Source organism: Poecilia reticulata, linkage group LG1 (genome assembly GCF_000633615.1).
Source record: "Poecilia reticulata strain Guanapo linkage group LG1, Guppy_female_1.0+MT, whole genome shotgun sequence".
In the NCBI taxonomy this organism is placed as follows: Eukaryota; Metazoa; Chordata; class Actinopteri; order Cyprinodontiformes; family Poeciliidae; genus Poecilia; species Poecilia reticulata.
In genome coordinates this window covers 8,828,658-8,845,412 of record NC_024331.1, presented here as the reverse complement: position 1 = coordinate 8,845,412, position 16,755 = coordinate 8,828,658, and the positions used below count along the sequence as shown (strand labels likewise).

The 16,755-nt window shown below is 38.8% G+C and overlaps 1 protein-coding gene across 1 annotated transcript in view; it reads left to right on the top strand.

The window, feature by feature from the left end:
- Window positions 1–281: 281 nt before the first annotated feature.
- The window catches only part of add3a (adducin 3 (gamma) a), a 113,434-nt gene continuing 96,960 nt past the window's right edge, over window positions 282–16,755 (top strand). Inside the window, exons 1-3 of the mRNA XM_017305459.1 lie at window positions 282–490; window positions 15,778–15,814; window positions 15,943–15,986. The gene's annotated coding sequence lies outside the window, so the exon portion shown is untranslated. The remainder of the gene's footprint in view (window positions 491–15,777; window positions 15,815–15,942; window positions 15,987–16,755) is intronic.

The window sequence follows — 16,755 nt, the reverse complement described above, 5'->3', positions numbered from 1 at the left end:
TAAAGTATAAACTACGTGGACAAACTCCGCCCATTTCGAGCGTTTTTATAAACGTAACGTTTAAACCACATTAAAGCACTTTACACATTTTTTTGTTTGTTTGTTTTTATACTCTCCTTGTGGCCGAGTCTGGACAAACATAAATAATAAACGCTGACGTCCCGCCTGAATCACGTGTGCTGCGTTTGAAACGAGGGATTTGCGAAAAAGTGCGCCGCCGCTTTGCGTGAAGGAAACTCTACTTCCTGCCATATTGTGAGTCAGTGATTCCGCGGCAGCTGGTGCAGCAGATCTCTACAGCATGTTAGCCGGCCGCCGAGCCCCGCTGGCGGCTGGTTCAAGCCACAGTTTTCAGTGAAAATCAGTGACAGGAAGGAGACACGAAAGCACCTGGTTTAAACTATAAACAAGACCCGAGAGAGAGCGAGAGAGAGAGAGGCGAAAAGAGAGAGCTTCTGTGTTCATCTCTGCTGCTGGTCTGCGCCTCCAGGTAATTATTAGTTTTATTAAATATCACATGACCTTGCATTTTGCCATTTTGAATGTGCATCAACTTGTTTGAATGTAGTATGTACTGAAATATCTCTGTAAAGACCATATTATCAACCTGAACATAAGTGCTGAGTGTATTTACAGTCAGTTTATTTACAGAAAGCCATTTGTAGAAAATGTAAACAATTCACAGATGCATTCTGTTACATGAAGTCCAATTTATTTATTGCTCAGGTCTGGATTCAAAGCCAGTACAGACATCCCAGATCAGTACAGTTATAATCACAGAATTAGCTTTTCCACACGTCGAGATCGTCTGGTTGAGAATGTGAATCGTGTTTTGTGACTTGAGATCTGCTTTAAAATGAGTAATAATGAAGAATGAAACTGATTAAGGCTCACCAATATTAGAGAAATCAAAAAGTTGCGATACTGTCACAATCACAATATCAATCTTTCCCATTCCCATGATGATCTCACTAACGCTCCTTGACTTGTAAGCATTTCGGTAATGAAGGTTTTGCATGAGTTCAAAAGTATTCTGTGGCAAAGCTTTCATCTTCTAAGGGTGAGGCAAAAAAATCCATTCTTAAATTCACTGATTGATATTTCAAAGGTTATCGCCATATTTTTAACATTAGTTACGAGATACTACACTTTCTAAATAATTTAAAACGCTTCCTAACAGCGTTTGTCTCTTCTAATAAAGGTTGAAACATTAGAAGATAATTGTTAAATGTTCATTTATTCAATTAATTAAACCTAAAGAGTGCTGTAGTTCAGTCAATTTAGGCAATTTATCTTGACTTGAGTATTAGAAAAATGACATATTCGGTACACGAAACGTGTAATTACAATTAATGATATCATTATGTTTCTTTTAACATGTAGCTTTCTATTTTTTTTTTTTTTTTACCTGGAACAACACTATGATGTCTTGAACTGTGACCTCAGCCTAATATTCAATACCAGATTGTGATCGGGTTATTAACAACTTCAGTTTMAATCAATAAAAGTAAAAGTAAATACAAGTTAAATATATATTGAAGTAATCTAAATGTAAGGTTTATTTTACATTTAGTGCTTTGCTTTAATCAAAATGATCTGGTTAAAGCAATCAGATCATTTTGAAATATATAAAACTACTGCTGTAAAATAATCCTGTTTAACTTTACCTAATATCTTGTGGTGCAGCTTTAAGCGGAGGCTAGGTGTCGAGATTTTTACTCACAAATTAAAGTAATCCCATGAAACGCCCCGTCTCAATAGGAGCTCACAGGCCGTGCTTTTTGTCCACTGGGTATCTGCAAAACAAATCAAGATGTGGGGAACGAAAGCCGTGTCAGTGGAATCAGAGGGAATTGGCTGTGCTACACGAAGCTGCAGGAACTAAAAAGATTTATTTTTAGCTGGAGGATGATGACTGAAACAAAAGCTGGGAGCCGCGGCCAAACTAGTGACAAAGACAAGCGAGAAGTTTTTTCTGTGCTGTGTTTTTGAATATTTCAACTTTTGAAAATCTCAGCAAACTCTGGCCTTGTCCGATACTCTGGAGGCGTTAAAGGCTTCATGCAATTAATCACGTTTTGACACATTTACAGAGTTGCTTTCCATGTGGAAAAGAGAGAAAAACAGCTTTGTGTTGGGTTTTCGTCTTAATTGTCTCAGTTTATTGTATTTTAAATTGATCTTTGTGTGTTATTCTTGCAGATCACTGTGTACTCTGAATTTTGTTATTCAGTCGTTGTAACTGTCTTTGCCTCTAGGTGTCCTTAGTCATCAGGCCAGCTGTTTCCACTTTTCACTCCTCTCAGTATATTTATGTTTTTGTTCTTTAGTCTAATCTTAAATCATCACATTCTCTGCTCACCCTCCTCGCCTTTTCTCCGTTTTCTAATTTGCTTTAGTTTGAGGGTTCTTGAGTTGTTTTGAAGTTTGCTTGGTTTCTTATTTTCATTAGATCAGTCTTGTTTCTGAAGAGTCAAAGCGGTTGGTCATTAGCATTAGCAAGGTTAACATAATTTCAGATTCTCATACGAACCCATGCTTAAATTATGTAAATCAATATCCAATGATCTGGGCTCAAAACTCTTGGTGAAAACAAACGGTACTTTGGGAGTTACCTTAGTAATGCTCTCTGTTTTCACTAAATGTGAATAACGCTGTGAATGGTTGTCAAAAAGTAAAGTGAGGCTTATAGAAAAAAAAAAATCGGAATATGGAAAATCCTATATGTAACTCATGTAAAACCCTTTTGACAATGTAAGAATTTTCCCATTTGGAAAAATATTGCTATGTACGTATCGTGTGTCAGCATCAATCAACTGATCTGATTGGTTGAAGCTAACAACGCAACCCAACACATAATCTATCCAATCAGCTGGAATGTAAAGGAGCTCATGTCGATGACCCTTTTTTTGGGGGGGGTTTTTAGACTGGTTTCCATTATGTAAAATTCCACAGAAAAGGCATGTGTGCCTGAAAGTATTTAACATACGCCCAGTGCCGTGAATTTGAACCTGTCCAGAGGACAGAGATGACTTCATCATTACCTCACCCTGCTCTGTTAGAGGACTTATCAAAAACATGTGGCTCCTTTCTCCCTGCACACAGCAATTTGATGAAGCCTTGGACTCTGCTTTCTTTGTTTGAGGACACAAGTTCACAAAACTAGTGGAGTTGTGTAATCTTGCCTTTCTCAATATTCTCGGCTCACTACGCGTATTTTCTCACGTGCCGTATAGCTTGTGTTAATTGCCCTTTCACCGATGCTCTGTATCTGAAATAGGATTCAGTCTTATTTCGTCGATTCTTCTAGATTCGACGTTTTGGTTCCTTTGGAAATCTAACAGATATCCTGACATAGTATCATTTTTATGGCGACAAAATCTGCATTTATAAGACACCCAAAAAACATTTTGTGCTCCAGAAGCTCACAGGTTCAAAGATTACCTGTGAAGGTTTTCTGGCAGTGACAATTTAATAACGGCAATCTGTCCTGCAGGGAAAGGATCAAAGTGCAATTTTTGTTACTTTCTATGTTGCTTAGAATATTGAGTGGACTGGTGTGAGATTATCACAGTACGACAACCTTCAGTCAGAATAACGCGGTTTAAGACAGAAAAGCAGTTATTAATCCTTCTGACAAGAGACGAAGTCTTGCTCAGTGGACGGATGAAGGTGAGAGCAGGGCGCCTTAGACATGCTGACTTGGGGTGACACAACTTTCAGCTACAACCCAATAAAAGCCAGCAGAAGGCAGAGAAAGGCAAAGGAGGATAACGAGGGCTTTTTGAAGATGGTTTTGTCTTCGGTGCATGCAGAAGAAGAAAACCGTGTGGTAGATCAGCTAAGAGTGGTGGACATTTTGTGACGAAGGGGGAAAAAAATGTCTGTCATTGCAGTATTCAACAAATATATTTCAATGTTTTGGTTTTCGTAGTTGTGAATTGCTGCTGCGTAACTGAACTGAATTGAAACTAAATACTTGCCAATGTCAAAAACCTTTAGATCGTTTGATAAAGGAATTACTTGAGCCGTCTCCCGTCTCGTCCGGAGAACGTTGGATCGCTGTCCTGTGCATAAGTAAAAATGTAAACATTTGGTTGTTTTCACGTTCAGCATGAATTCACACAAGCCTTAGTCTGTAACCATGTGTCAGCAGTCGATCTTCCCATGCAGCTTAGTCGCTTTTGCATAGATATTGGAGTGCAGAGGCCACGGTAACGGGGTCAACCTCCGATTATGCTAGGACGAGAGGCGAAAGATTTTTGGCCAAAGGAGCTTTTTGGACAAACATCGGTTCTTTTCATCTCCCAGCCCTTCTCCTGTTGTCCTCTTATTAAAACGTCTTTGTGACTCGAATGTTCTTGGGAACGTCGACTCGACCAGGCTGTATTTTCCTTAATCTTCTGGAGTGATTGATTGCATCTTATCCATAATTACAGTTATTATCAAGTCGGCATACTTTATTAACTAGAGCTATTATGAGCTGAAAGTCAGGAGTTTTTTCTTGTCCTAACTCCAATAGTCTGTTTTTTTTGTTAGCTTTTTTGTTTTTTCTTTTTTCTAAAAGCGCTGGTGGTTGGGATTATATAACCATCTAATAATTCTTTATAAGGTTAGATCCGTAACAGCTTGAGTCTTTAATCAGCTGAATTAGTATGAGAAATACCCCGGATGAGCAGAGAATGGTGCTGACTTGGTGTGTGGCTTTGTCTGGGCTGCTTGCCAGTCGCGTTGGTTAGAGTCCATCCCTGTTACTGTCCCCCGAGGGCCTGCATTAATATGCATATAAGATGAAAACTTCCAGGTCACTAAATCTGTTCATTTCCCTGTCATTTCACATATTTACTGACTGAGCTTAATTACTTGCATGTCAAGTCTACGAAACGGGAGACTCATTAGTCGAGAGCATGTTCTTGAGGGCGTGTTCGTGCGAGCCGAATGCGTGTTTGTGTGCATTTCTGAACCTGTGAGGAGATTTTGATGGATGTCTGCGTAGTGGGTGTTGATCCCCTCACTGTGTGGGAATGAATGGAGGGCTTCTATCTTTGCAGGTGATGAAAACATCCTACTGAGTGCATGTAGACACGTGATGTTAGAATACTCTTGTCTCATTTCTCCTTTCTGAAGTTCCTGGAGAAGCTAGCTGGTTGACCATAACGACCTTAGAGTTGCAATATGCAACTTTGACAAAAATGTGTTTGTTCCAGATTTATTTTCCATGTAGTGACAGCAAGGTGTGAGACAGATAATCTGGGAAGAGATCGATCTCCTCCACGTCATCCCTGAGCTACTATTGCCATCTGAAGAAATTCAAAAATAACTGTTCAATCAGTGCCAGGAGGAGGGTCTTAGCGCTGTCAATCAACGTCCTGTATGCTGCTTAATGCTCAAACTTACCGTTACAGGGAATCGTTTAACTGCCGTCATTGCTGGCCATGCTAATTAGCCTTAGCATTGGTAGCAGGCTATGTTGTGGTAAACCAGCTATAGCCTAGCAAAGGGCAAGTGGGAGGGGATGAGCATAAGAGTGATTGAGAGCGCTAAGAACCTCCTCTTGGCTCTGATTGGTTATTGTTGACTGAGTGATGTATTAGGGTGGAAAACACATGAAAAGTTTTTAAAATAAAATTATAGACTAGCTTTAAAGTATTCAAAGTAAGTAAAGTGAAAAACACTTTGTTTGGTACATTTTTTATTTTTTGTTTTGTTTTTTGCCTATAAAGTCAGCGACATCCACATCTTAAAAGATGCACGAAAAATGTTGGCATTAAACATTTTATATATTTAATGCCAACATGTAAAACTAAGCACAATAAAACCAGTTTAGTTCCTTTTGCCATTAGTTTCCAAAATTACATTTTTATATTCTTTTTATTTTGTCTTAATAAGGATACTCTATCAGTGTGTTTTTAATTGTTTATATGGTTTTTAATATTTTAAAGTATTGACCACTTGGTCACTTTTAGTCAGTTTGAAGTTTTTCCTGTCTCACTTTAGTTTATATTTTAGTGCATTTTCACTGTCTGAGTTGTTAGTTAAAGCAGTTTTTTTTACGGTTACATTTATTTATTTTTTAAAAGATTTTTGTGGCCTTTGGTCACTAGTAACTCAACGGAAAGAAGAGCAGAGAGAAACTGGAGGCCATGTAGTAAATGACCTGCGTGTGGGAATCAAACCCAGGCCGTTTACCGCGTGTCCTTCCCTGCTCTCTGCGTCAAGGCCTCTCTCTGCTTATGGTGCACTTGCTCTCCCAAAGAGCCACCTGGTGCCCCACACAGAGTTTTTACCATCGACTCTGGAAACATCACAATGAAATGCTTATGAAAGAGGAAATGAGAATCTCTGTGTGCTTATTTATGAACTCTTTTTCACCTCTCGTGTGTCCAGGAAACACTCTCCGCTGCCTCTATGACCAAACGCCTCCATTTACCAAATCATCTGGTGGGCACACCCATGTATCTGTCCCGGCTTGTGCACGCGCGCGCACACGCACGCACGCATGCACACACACACACACACACACACACACACCAAGCTATTGTTAAATCACTTACTCCGTAACAAATCCCAGCTGGCATCGCTGAGCTCAGCTAGCTGCTAAATTCTAATGTCAGTATGGTTATCTGTCTTCTGTAACTACGTTAGCTTGTTTATAAAAAAGAAAAATCATCATACTCGCCACCAAGATGAGGTGCTGGGTCAGCACTGCTGAGCCTTCATGTTTTGACATTTATCTGTTGTGCTGAGTGACTCAGTCAAGGGTCTCATCAATTCAGTGAGCTGGATTTACATTTGGGACCGGACAGGATGTGAATTTGAATGTCATCTTTTAAATTGGTGCTGACATTTAGGCTGCGATGAACGTTGTGATTTCATCCTGAATCATCATTGCGCTGTTGATGCTCTTTTGATTTTCAGACGCCACTTTTTCCATTCATTTGTGTTGGTGTTTGTTATTCTGGGAAATATGTCTTTAAAATGGACATATCATGCAATATCCTTTTGTTTTAGTGTTTGATGTGTATTTGGAGTCTTTTGAAGTGCCGAGACGTTGAATTTTGTCTCTCCCTGTGCTATGTAAATATCTATGTATTACGTTTGGGTCATATTTTTCAGTCCTTTCAGTTTCTTTATTCCATATTATGTTTTTTTTAAAACTATTTTAGTATTTACTGCTAATTCAGGTTATGGACTTCCAGCTAACCATTTTTGCAAATCCACCGTTTTATTCTCCAATAATAAATAAAATGGATATATTATGGCAAAACGTTCACTACTTTGCTATAATAGTGAAGGGTTTGAAGTGTTTTAGATCACTTCAAACCCTAATCTTATTATTTTTCTCTTCTCTTAAACCAATCTTATGAAAAATGAATCGGACAATATATTTTTTTGCCATTGCCTTGACAAGATTTTGGTTGTATATCTTTCACATTAATCTTTCCACTTTAGACTGTTTTCTCGCCAGAAACGGCTCTACAATTCAGCCAAGGAAGATGAACCATTAAAGCAGTGCAGAAGAAGAAGATGAGTTATGGGAGCTAGAATGTTGTGGGATTTATGCTTATGTTCTCTTGAATGAAGTAGGTTAAAAAAGGATTACATGGGTTCTGTGCCTTGGACAGTCGGCCACTGACCAAATGCTGCTGGTGTGGGTTGTTTCATAGAAAATAACACGGCTCTGGTGCTCTTAAGTGTGTTTTCTCAGCAGAGTTGACATATCCTTATGAGAGGCTTTCAAAAAGCTATATGCATTTTGCAAAATCCATCTTGTTCCAGCGCAGATAAAGCTGTACTTGCATAAAGGACAGAACATCTCTGGTGCGTTATGTTCAGATTTCTACTATCTGCTGTCATCTCCCTCCCTTTTGTAAACTATCTGAATGAACACTTTGCATACTTATGTAGAAAGCATCTTCCTTTTTTGAATCTTCCTCTACCTGTTGACTTCATTTGTAAACGTGTATACAGAAAGTTGCTGAGCCCATTCCTAATCTCCACTCTCTCAACAATGCAATTTCCCTCAAGTGTCCACACAATGATTTTGCTGAATTTCTCTGGAAACAAAGCCAGCCCTCTTGCCATGTCACCACTTCTAACATTTGACCTGTCGGAGTAACTGAGTCTTCATGGATGCCGATGGAGCTTCTGCACAGCATAGCATGAAATTAGATTATGTCATTACAGATGATGGTAGAAAGGCAGTTATTTACCTGAAAGCATCTTTTTTTTTGCACAGCATTAAAATACAAGGCATAGACATAATAGCGTTAAAATCTCAACAGGTTAACTTCCATATAATAAAAGGCCTATACAGAGTAGCACGACCCTTTCCCCACTAGCCTAATATATGTGCCATCTGCCTTTACAATCTTCTTGTACTTCTTTTTCTCTGCTGGAGGCTTTTTTTTCATTAGTGACGCATGTTGCATTTGGTTCAGAATCCCCCTTCCTCCTAACCCTCGCACTGCAAAACAATCTCTACATACGTCTGTGGTGTGTGTTTTCCTTAACGTGTGCATGTTAAGTACATTTACGTCTTTATTTAATTAGACCGCTAACATTTGATTGGGCCCAAGTGGTTTTGCCTTGTGGTTGTTTAAAATTTTACACGTTGTTTCCAATGAGCTGGTTCTTTTCCTGCAGTAGGTTGTTACATTGTCGTTAGAAACCAAAGCAGCAGTATTGCATATATTATTGTGCACATTTTACGTAACAGATTTTTCTCAATGATCTGAAACGTACGAATTAAAATGTTAGTTACAGTATACTGAGGGCACATACAGCACCACCATCTGCCACAGGTCACCTCTCGCGCTTCTCTGCTCGACGCCACCATCGTTACTTTTTCATTGCAAATGGGAACCTGGTGAGCCTGAGCAGAAATAAACAAGCAGAAGCACATTTCAAGCTGTCACACCCAGTGTTCCCAATGTGTTACAAGTTTCAGTTACTCAAGGAGCAACATTGCATTACATCCTGTGCATTCAGATCGCAACAGTGTAGTTTTGTGAAAGACAGATCCACCCTATAACTGTTTGGCTAAAAACAAAAGTGCAGTTTATCGGTTAGTGTATTGATTTCAGCTGGTCGTTCTCTCAATAGCTTTAGAGTTTGGGGTTATTTCTCATTGCAGTAATATTTCATCACTTTTCTAAAATCATGGACTATTGGCAAAAATTACATTATTTTAGTAAGGCAACAATTTCAAACATCGATCAGGAGATAAAAGTTGTTCAAGAATGCTCTTCATCCCATCTGACGGAGCCATTTTGAAAATAGAAATAAGGAAACTGTACAAAACTGGCAGAGCGAAGCACCAAAAGACTTTCAGCTGTAACTGAAGCTAAAGATGGTTTTAAAACACAACACTTTTTATGTGTTTATTGGAAAAAACAAAACATCTTCTTCACAAGTATGCTCTTCTTTGTTTTTCTATCCTATATAACAAACACCTACATTGGAGCTTGTTGAAGAAGTTCAAGGTATGTATTAAGCATAATTGCACCAATCTTCCAGGTAGATATTAGTTTTAAAGTTTGCGATTTGTTTCTGTCAGGCATAATAGATTGTTCAGATATAGTTGTGACAGAGTTATATGTCCATCAACATTTATGTTGATGGACAACATTTATGTTGATGGACATATAACTTCATTGAGGCAAGGAGTCACCCAACAAACATACTGCTTACATGAAAAGGTCACTGTCCTGAGGGTTCTGACATGCGCATGTGTGCACACACACACACACACACACACACTCACACACATTGTTTCCACTGAGGATGTGTCTGGTTGGAGCCATGCAGAGATACCCTATCAGATGTGCTTGATGATGTGTCACATGTCTTGGACTGTTGTCGTGGATGGGAAGTATGTGGAGGCAGAATTTCCTTTACCTCAGCAGAGGAAATCACGGGATGCGACCCAACTTTTGTTTTCTGTCTTCTCAGGATGGTCACGGATACATTTTGGGTTGGAGGTTAGAGGGGGAGTGGGGGGGAATGAAAAAGCACAAACATGAGGCTGCTTACTCTGTTTCTGCATGGACTCATGTGTTGGTATAGTATTTATCTAATGGTTGTTTTCAGCTTTAAGTGATGTCATCCATCTTGGGATCAGGAAGGCTTTGCTACCGTAGCCTAGAGTTGATGTTTTGAGTTCTGGCCAAATTCTGATGCTATGCCCTGGAAAATCTGCTTCATGGCCTTGGGACTTAACAGAGAGTGGAAAGTAGAAGAAACAGGCTTGTTGTTGAAGCGTGGGTTAAAGTTCTTAACATGAAAGATTTCCATAATGGATCTATCTATAGTTTTGCAGTCCTCTTGAACCCTTTCTTCAGCAAGGCTTTCTTGTTAAAACAGCTGTTTGGTGCATTGAGGGGTTTAGCAACATCTGGCTAAAAACGCAGTACAGTAAGCAACAACATGTTTTAATATCAGCCACGAGATTAAATTCATGCTATTGTCTGACGGTAAAATGACTCTTGGCTCCACCAAGTCTGAAACTTAGAAACCTTGAAGGTCTCGGTGTTTATGAACCCATTTGTTCATAATTTGGATAATTATATTGTTGGTCTAGGATGGAGAGGGTTTAGTGGCTCGGAGGTCTGCTTTCGAGTATTTATGCTTCTTCTTCTACGGATTAGATTTTAATCCAGACTTATTTAATAGCAGAGACTAGGGAGTGTTTGCTTCCTGATCGTTCACTCTCAGACAAAGGATTCATTAATTATATTTGAACTATTTCAGCATTTTTGTGCCTTGATCAAAGTGTGTTTTACGTTGGCGAATTCAAAAGAACGTCAAGTCTCAATGGCTGATTCGAGCAATAAACTGATCGCGAATTTGCATTTCTGAGAATGTGCTGCTAAATGTTTCCATCTATAAAAAATAATGTAGCATAGCCACCTTTAACAAAAAAGTAAGAGAACAATGTTGTGCTATAAATGAAGAGAAAATAAAGGAATTGTTTTTGAGTTTGTAATATTATGCAACTTGAATCACATAAAGAACACTGGCTGATTGTTGCCTTTATCACTTTTTGTGTTGCCAGTGTACATGTTGTGCCTCTTTAATAGATTCGGCTAATAGATAATGAGAGTCCTTCTTAATAAGAACAGTTTCAAATTGATTTAGATTTGCTGACGCAGTGAAACAAATACTACAATGAGGCTGTGATGTTCTCAACGCAGCTCCTTTGGGGGTAGATGAGTGGCTGCACAAACACTCACAGACCCGAGCTGCCGACTTTGTCAACCTTTTAATATAACTGATTCACCTGTGATTGTTTCTCTGGGGAAATCAGTTTCCGCAAAACAGCCGAACTGTGATTATTCAGATTTATTCATTTATTTTGTTAATAAAATGCACTGTTCTGTTTCCTGCTGAATAAGCACAGCCTGCCAGTGAGTCTTATCTCCCAGCTGTTTTGCAGCTGGTTCTTCAGAGGAACAGTGGTCCACTCTGGTTCGTTGCAGCAATTCGCAGCCTGGGTTCCCTCTACGTTGGAGTTTGCATGTGTGGTTTCTGTTCTAGATTCCTACCACTTTCCAAAACATTAGACCGTTGAGTTAATTGGTTACTGAGTGTGTGAGAGTGCAGTTGTTTGTCCTGTGTCTCTTTATTACCCTGTGATGGACAGGCGACCTTTCCAGAGTGTCCTCCCTCTCGCCCAGAGAGAGAGAGGCACCAGTCTCCCCGACAGCAAGCGGGTATAGACGACTGGATGTACTGGAACCCAGAATCTATAAAATAAAACTGACATTTATTACATTTACTTTATTCGTAGCTTTTTAACATTCAAAATCTGCCTGGCAGTTTTACAGCCTGTTGTGTCTTTTCAAATTGCTCACCTCTCTTCTGTAAAATATTGGGTTTTTATTTGTGTTTTTGTTTCGTTCATTTTTATATTGCTTATTTACCTTTCTTCCGACTGGCCATATTCAGCTCAGTTTCTACATTCATCATTGTTCAACAGGTTTTGGCGTGTTTAGCTTTACTAGTTTAGTGTTTCAGAATAAGTTCATCCTTTTGTACTTAGAAATACAAGTAATAAACTAGGTAACTATTTGGATCTGGTTTTTATTCCCCCCCCCACTTGTTTCTGAACCAAGGTTCTTCTGTTTCCCTGTAACTCTGCCTGTGTGTCATGGCCAGCGGTTTTATAAGCCTCCTTTTCATTTTTTAAATTTTGACGCCCTGTTTTTGCCACAAGTGATCGCTGCATCTTTTACAAAACCTCAAACCAGACTCTTATTGCAAAATGCAACAGAGCATTATCAGAGAACGACAGCGTCTTAAGACAGAGATCAATGAGGAGTTGCGTGATAAAACATCACAAAACGTCTCATCTGTGGGATTTAATGCTACCAATTTATATTCATTTATTGTAAATCTGATCCATATGGAGTGATGTCACTGACCTAATAATGAGTTAATAAAGTAGAAGTTCTCAGAACGTGTCTGGGTTTTACGTAACGAGGCTGCAGAGGGTCGTCCTGTGTTGCTGGACAGTCACGTCTGCCAGATCACCAAGGCCACGGCAGCGGTCAGCAGAAACACTCGTTATGTAACTGTGCTGGTTTCTCTCGTCTCCCTGCGTCTCCCCTCCAGGACGACATGATCTGTCTGACAACTCCAGAGCTTTGCTAATGCAGTCGTATTCAACAAATTAGAGTTTTATTGAAAAAAGTTCATATTAGTGACTCGGTTCATTAACTGAAATGCATATAGATTAATTACACACAGAAGGCTTTCAAGCCTTCATTTCTGTTAACACCTCATGGAAACGCGACATTTACGATAAGGGTTTTACTGTATATATACATATTTTAATATAGAAATTTAATAAAAAGTATGTTTGATATTAAGGTTATTTTCAATTTGATGCTTTTCAACCCCTTCAGCACTAAATGGACATTTAGTGCAAAAATACTTTTTTTTCCTTTTTTTTTAACTCTGGGGATTATTCAGCAACTTTTCAAATTCACATTATTTCACGCACAACTTGTACTACTTTTCTAATCTAGGAGAAGAGTTATATGACATAAAACACCTCATCATTTTAGTAGGAAAATCGCCAAATAATGACTCCGTTCACCAGCTGTCAATATAAAAACATTGCTCTTGGAGAATACTTCCAGGGTATTTAGTTGAAAAAACTAACAAACAAAAATAATAATTTTATGTGTTTCAATGTAGCCTTGTAAAATATTTACACTGCAGGAGAGGATATGTTTTTACCACTAAAATACTTTTTTATTACTGTCATACAACTTCTTTTATATGACTAATTTTTGCAGTCCAACTTTCAATTATCTAAATAAGCATAAATCTGCTGTTATGGCCACAATTATTCATTTAATGAGTTCATTTTACCAAAGAAAAAGAAAAGGCAGATAAATTATCCATACTTGATCTGCATTACACCAGTCAATCCCTTTTTGTAATTGCTGACGAGGTTTGAGTGGATTTTAATGAGCTGCTATTTGAAGAGCTTCAAGACCTTTAGGGTGGAAGACCTCCTTGCCATCAGCCTAATATTTAGGTCCACCTACAGAGTCAATAGGATCTGTGGATGAATCAGATTTAAGTCTGAACTATAGCTGGACCAGTCCAAAATTACTACATTCTGGTAAAACAAACAAACATACAATAATAATAATAATCTGACCAACATCTACGTCAGCTCAAAAATCTTCGGCCTAACTGCATTTCTATGACCATCAACTTGAAATGTGTTTGTTGGCCTCCTATTTTCAACTCCCTGGAATTGTTCCAAATATTTTCGAAGTGTTATTTGGGACCGGTCCCAAAACTCCCCGCTGGCTGGTTATCATCATCATCATCGTCTTCATGGAAGTCAGGCTCAGTGACCTCAACAAAAACACAGCTCACATGTCATCAGTCAGCTCTTGTTCTCCCATGGCGAGCCATGCTGCTTGGTGTTGACACAGTTGGTGTTTTTGTGGATGACACAGATGATCACTGAGGGAAAACCGACTCCTCTGGGCTTCCTGCAGTGTGATGGTACAGGCGGTGCAGAGCGTAAACTACGGTGGAATGGAACGGAAAATGATGTTGGACCTCAGTGGAGAAATTCAGGCGTGCCAGCAGCAAAGTGACGGACAGTCCAAGCATGTAGACATTACACAAATATAACATTTTCAAAAGGGAATAACAACAGTCTGTACTTTACAACATGAGCAAATAGATGATCAAATATAGCATAGTCTGTTTTTTTTTTTTTTTAAAGTGCAACAGAGTAGGATTACTTTTAAAAATGGTACAAAATGTGCATCAATATTTGTGTGTCAAAAAAATATTTATAAAGATGGAGAAAAAACAAGGCTGTGCAAAAAACAGCAGCAATGTTGTTGGATTGAGGAAAAACTTCAAGCTTTGATCTAAACAGTTATTGAGTTTGTGGGTAAGCAGCAGTGACGTTTATAAAGTTGAACAGCTGCAGAAAGGAAGGATCTACGTTGACGCTTTTTTGTGCCCCTAAGATGCAACAGCTTATCACCGAAGGAGCTCTGCTGTTCAATTAATCCACTTTTATCAAAATTCTTTAAAAAAAAACAAAAAAAAACTGGTTAAGGCGTCAAAGGAAACTGGAGAATTTAATGGTGTAAAATAGTATCGTAATTTTTTTTGCTAGATCTGTCAAGAATACGATCCTTGAACCTCGTAACTGAGGTGAAGCTCTTCTGAATCTAAACTTCTGTTTACATCGCTTGAACTTCAAGTCTTCTCACATTATATCAGCAGAATTTAATGTATTTCATTGGCAGTTTATGTGATAAACCAAATGCCAAAGTGGCAAATATCTGTGCGGTAAAAAGATCTTGTGGATAAAATTCTAAAAGTGTGACATTCATTTTACTTCAGCTTCTGATAATTGAAATCAAGTGCGGCCAATTGCCCACAGAGGCCCCCTTTATTTGAAAACTGAGTTCACCTGTACGTAATTGAATCTCAATGCTGCTTAGGGGAGGCCTCAGATGTAGTAGAGAACATTACTTAACAAACAGCATCACGAAAGCAAAATAATAAAATGAGAAAACACAGCAGACAGACCAGGGAGAAGGTTGTGGAGAAAGTAAAACCAGAGTTGGGTTATAAAACAATACCCCAAACCGAGATATTTGACAATATTCTTCAGTTCAGAATCTGTGGCCAGAATCCGTCCAGACTTGTGGCGATCCAGTCATCCAATGACTGATCTGGAGCTATTTTGCAGAGAATAGGTAAATATGTAATTTATAGGTTTGCAAGGAGGCCAGAGATGTTGCCCAACATACTCGCAAGGTATTTCTAAAAAAAGCATGGGCTCATTGGGGATGAATACAATGTTTCTTTTCTAACCAGAATATTAAAAGCCATGTATTATTCTCCTTACACTTCCCAATCCTGTACAGCTTTGTGTGTGTGTGTGTGTGTGTGTGTGTGTGTGTGTGTGTGTGTGTGTGTGTGTGTATGTTTTTCCTAATTCCATAAAATCCATGTAACATACATCAAAGTTTGTGACTGCAGTGTGATAAAATGCAGAAATGTTCATGAGGTATGAATACTTTTACACAGATCTGAGTGAAGTCCAGATAATCTCATACAACTTGTAAGTTGTACCTCTGGTCTTTACTTACACTTTGTTGAATTACAAAGTATGCTGATATTTCAAGACCACAGAAATCTCTTTACAGCACATAAAGATGTTTTTCCTTGCATGAAAGCAAAAGATTTCTTCATTTGTGTTTTTGTTCCTCTCCATTTCAGGACTGAGAAAACTCGCGGCGGATGAACGGCGTTCAAAGTAAATGCTTATTTCTGCCTCAAGCTGTTTCAGATTTCTTAACTTTTAGATACCTACTGTGGTTTTTCTGGTTGCAAAAGTCCTTGAAGACTGAAACACATGACATTTTTTCTTCTTCTTTTTTGTAGCTTACAAGACGTGATTAAGTTGAGAGAGCAATCCTTTCTAAGAGGTAAGAATTTCATGCGTCTCATTCCAGCTACTGAACTTTCACACCTGTGGATTAGAGGGACAGCACTGCTCTGTTTAGAGTATTTCTTCACACATAGCAAGTACAGGAGGTTTGAAATAAAGTAAAAAAGGGAAATGTTTAAGTGAAGTGCTCCATGAGGCCATTCTTCCCTCAGCTTCCCATCTTTCCTCCTCTGTGGTTTCTGTCAAGGACACAGCAGCCACGAGGAGGGGAGTTTTGGGCTCTTTTTGGAAAGCCTTGAACAAATGACAACGCTTTGGTTTGTGGCTAAAGGGATCCACGATAGACTTTATTTGACAAATATTTCATTTAGATGTGAAAGCAGTACAGAACTTATACTGTAGGCTGCTTAGTTTTGTATACATTTTAATAAAACATTGTCACACGTCACCATGTATCGTCACACGAATGTGCGTAGTCTCTCATCAGTGTCCGTCACTATCTGTTCTCCTGAGAATATGCTCAAACTGTCACATATTGCTTCATCGTCCTGATCTGTTTCCCTGCTTTGGTTTTCCCCTTCTTGTTATTTTCAGCTCAGATATTAAAACACCACTCGCACACCTGGCAGCTGATAAAATCAACTTTGTTGCTACTTTTGATGGTTAAATTGAATCTCCTCCTTCGTCTTTTATCATCTTCTGAGTTTTTGCGTTTTCTTCAAGCGTCATCGTTCAGTTTACTTGCACTTACACAAGGACGGTGTCCTTCATTTTCTGTCCAGTCTGAGTGTCCAAATTGTGCCTTT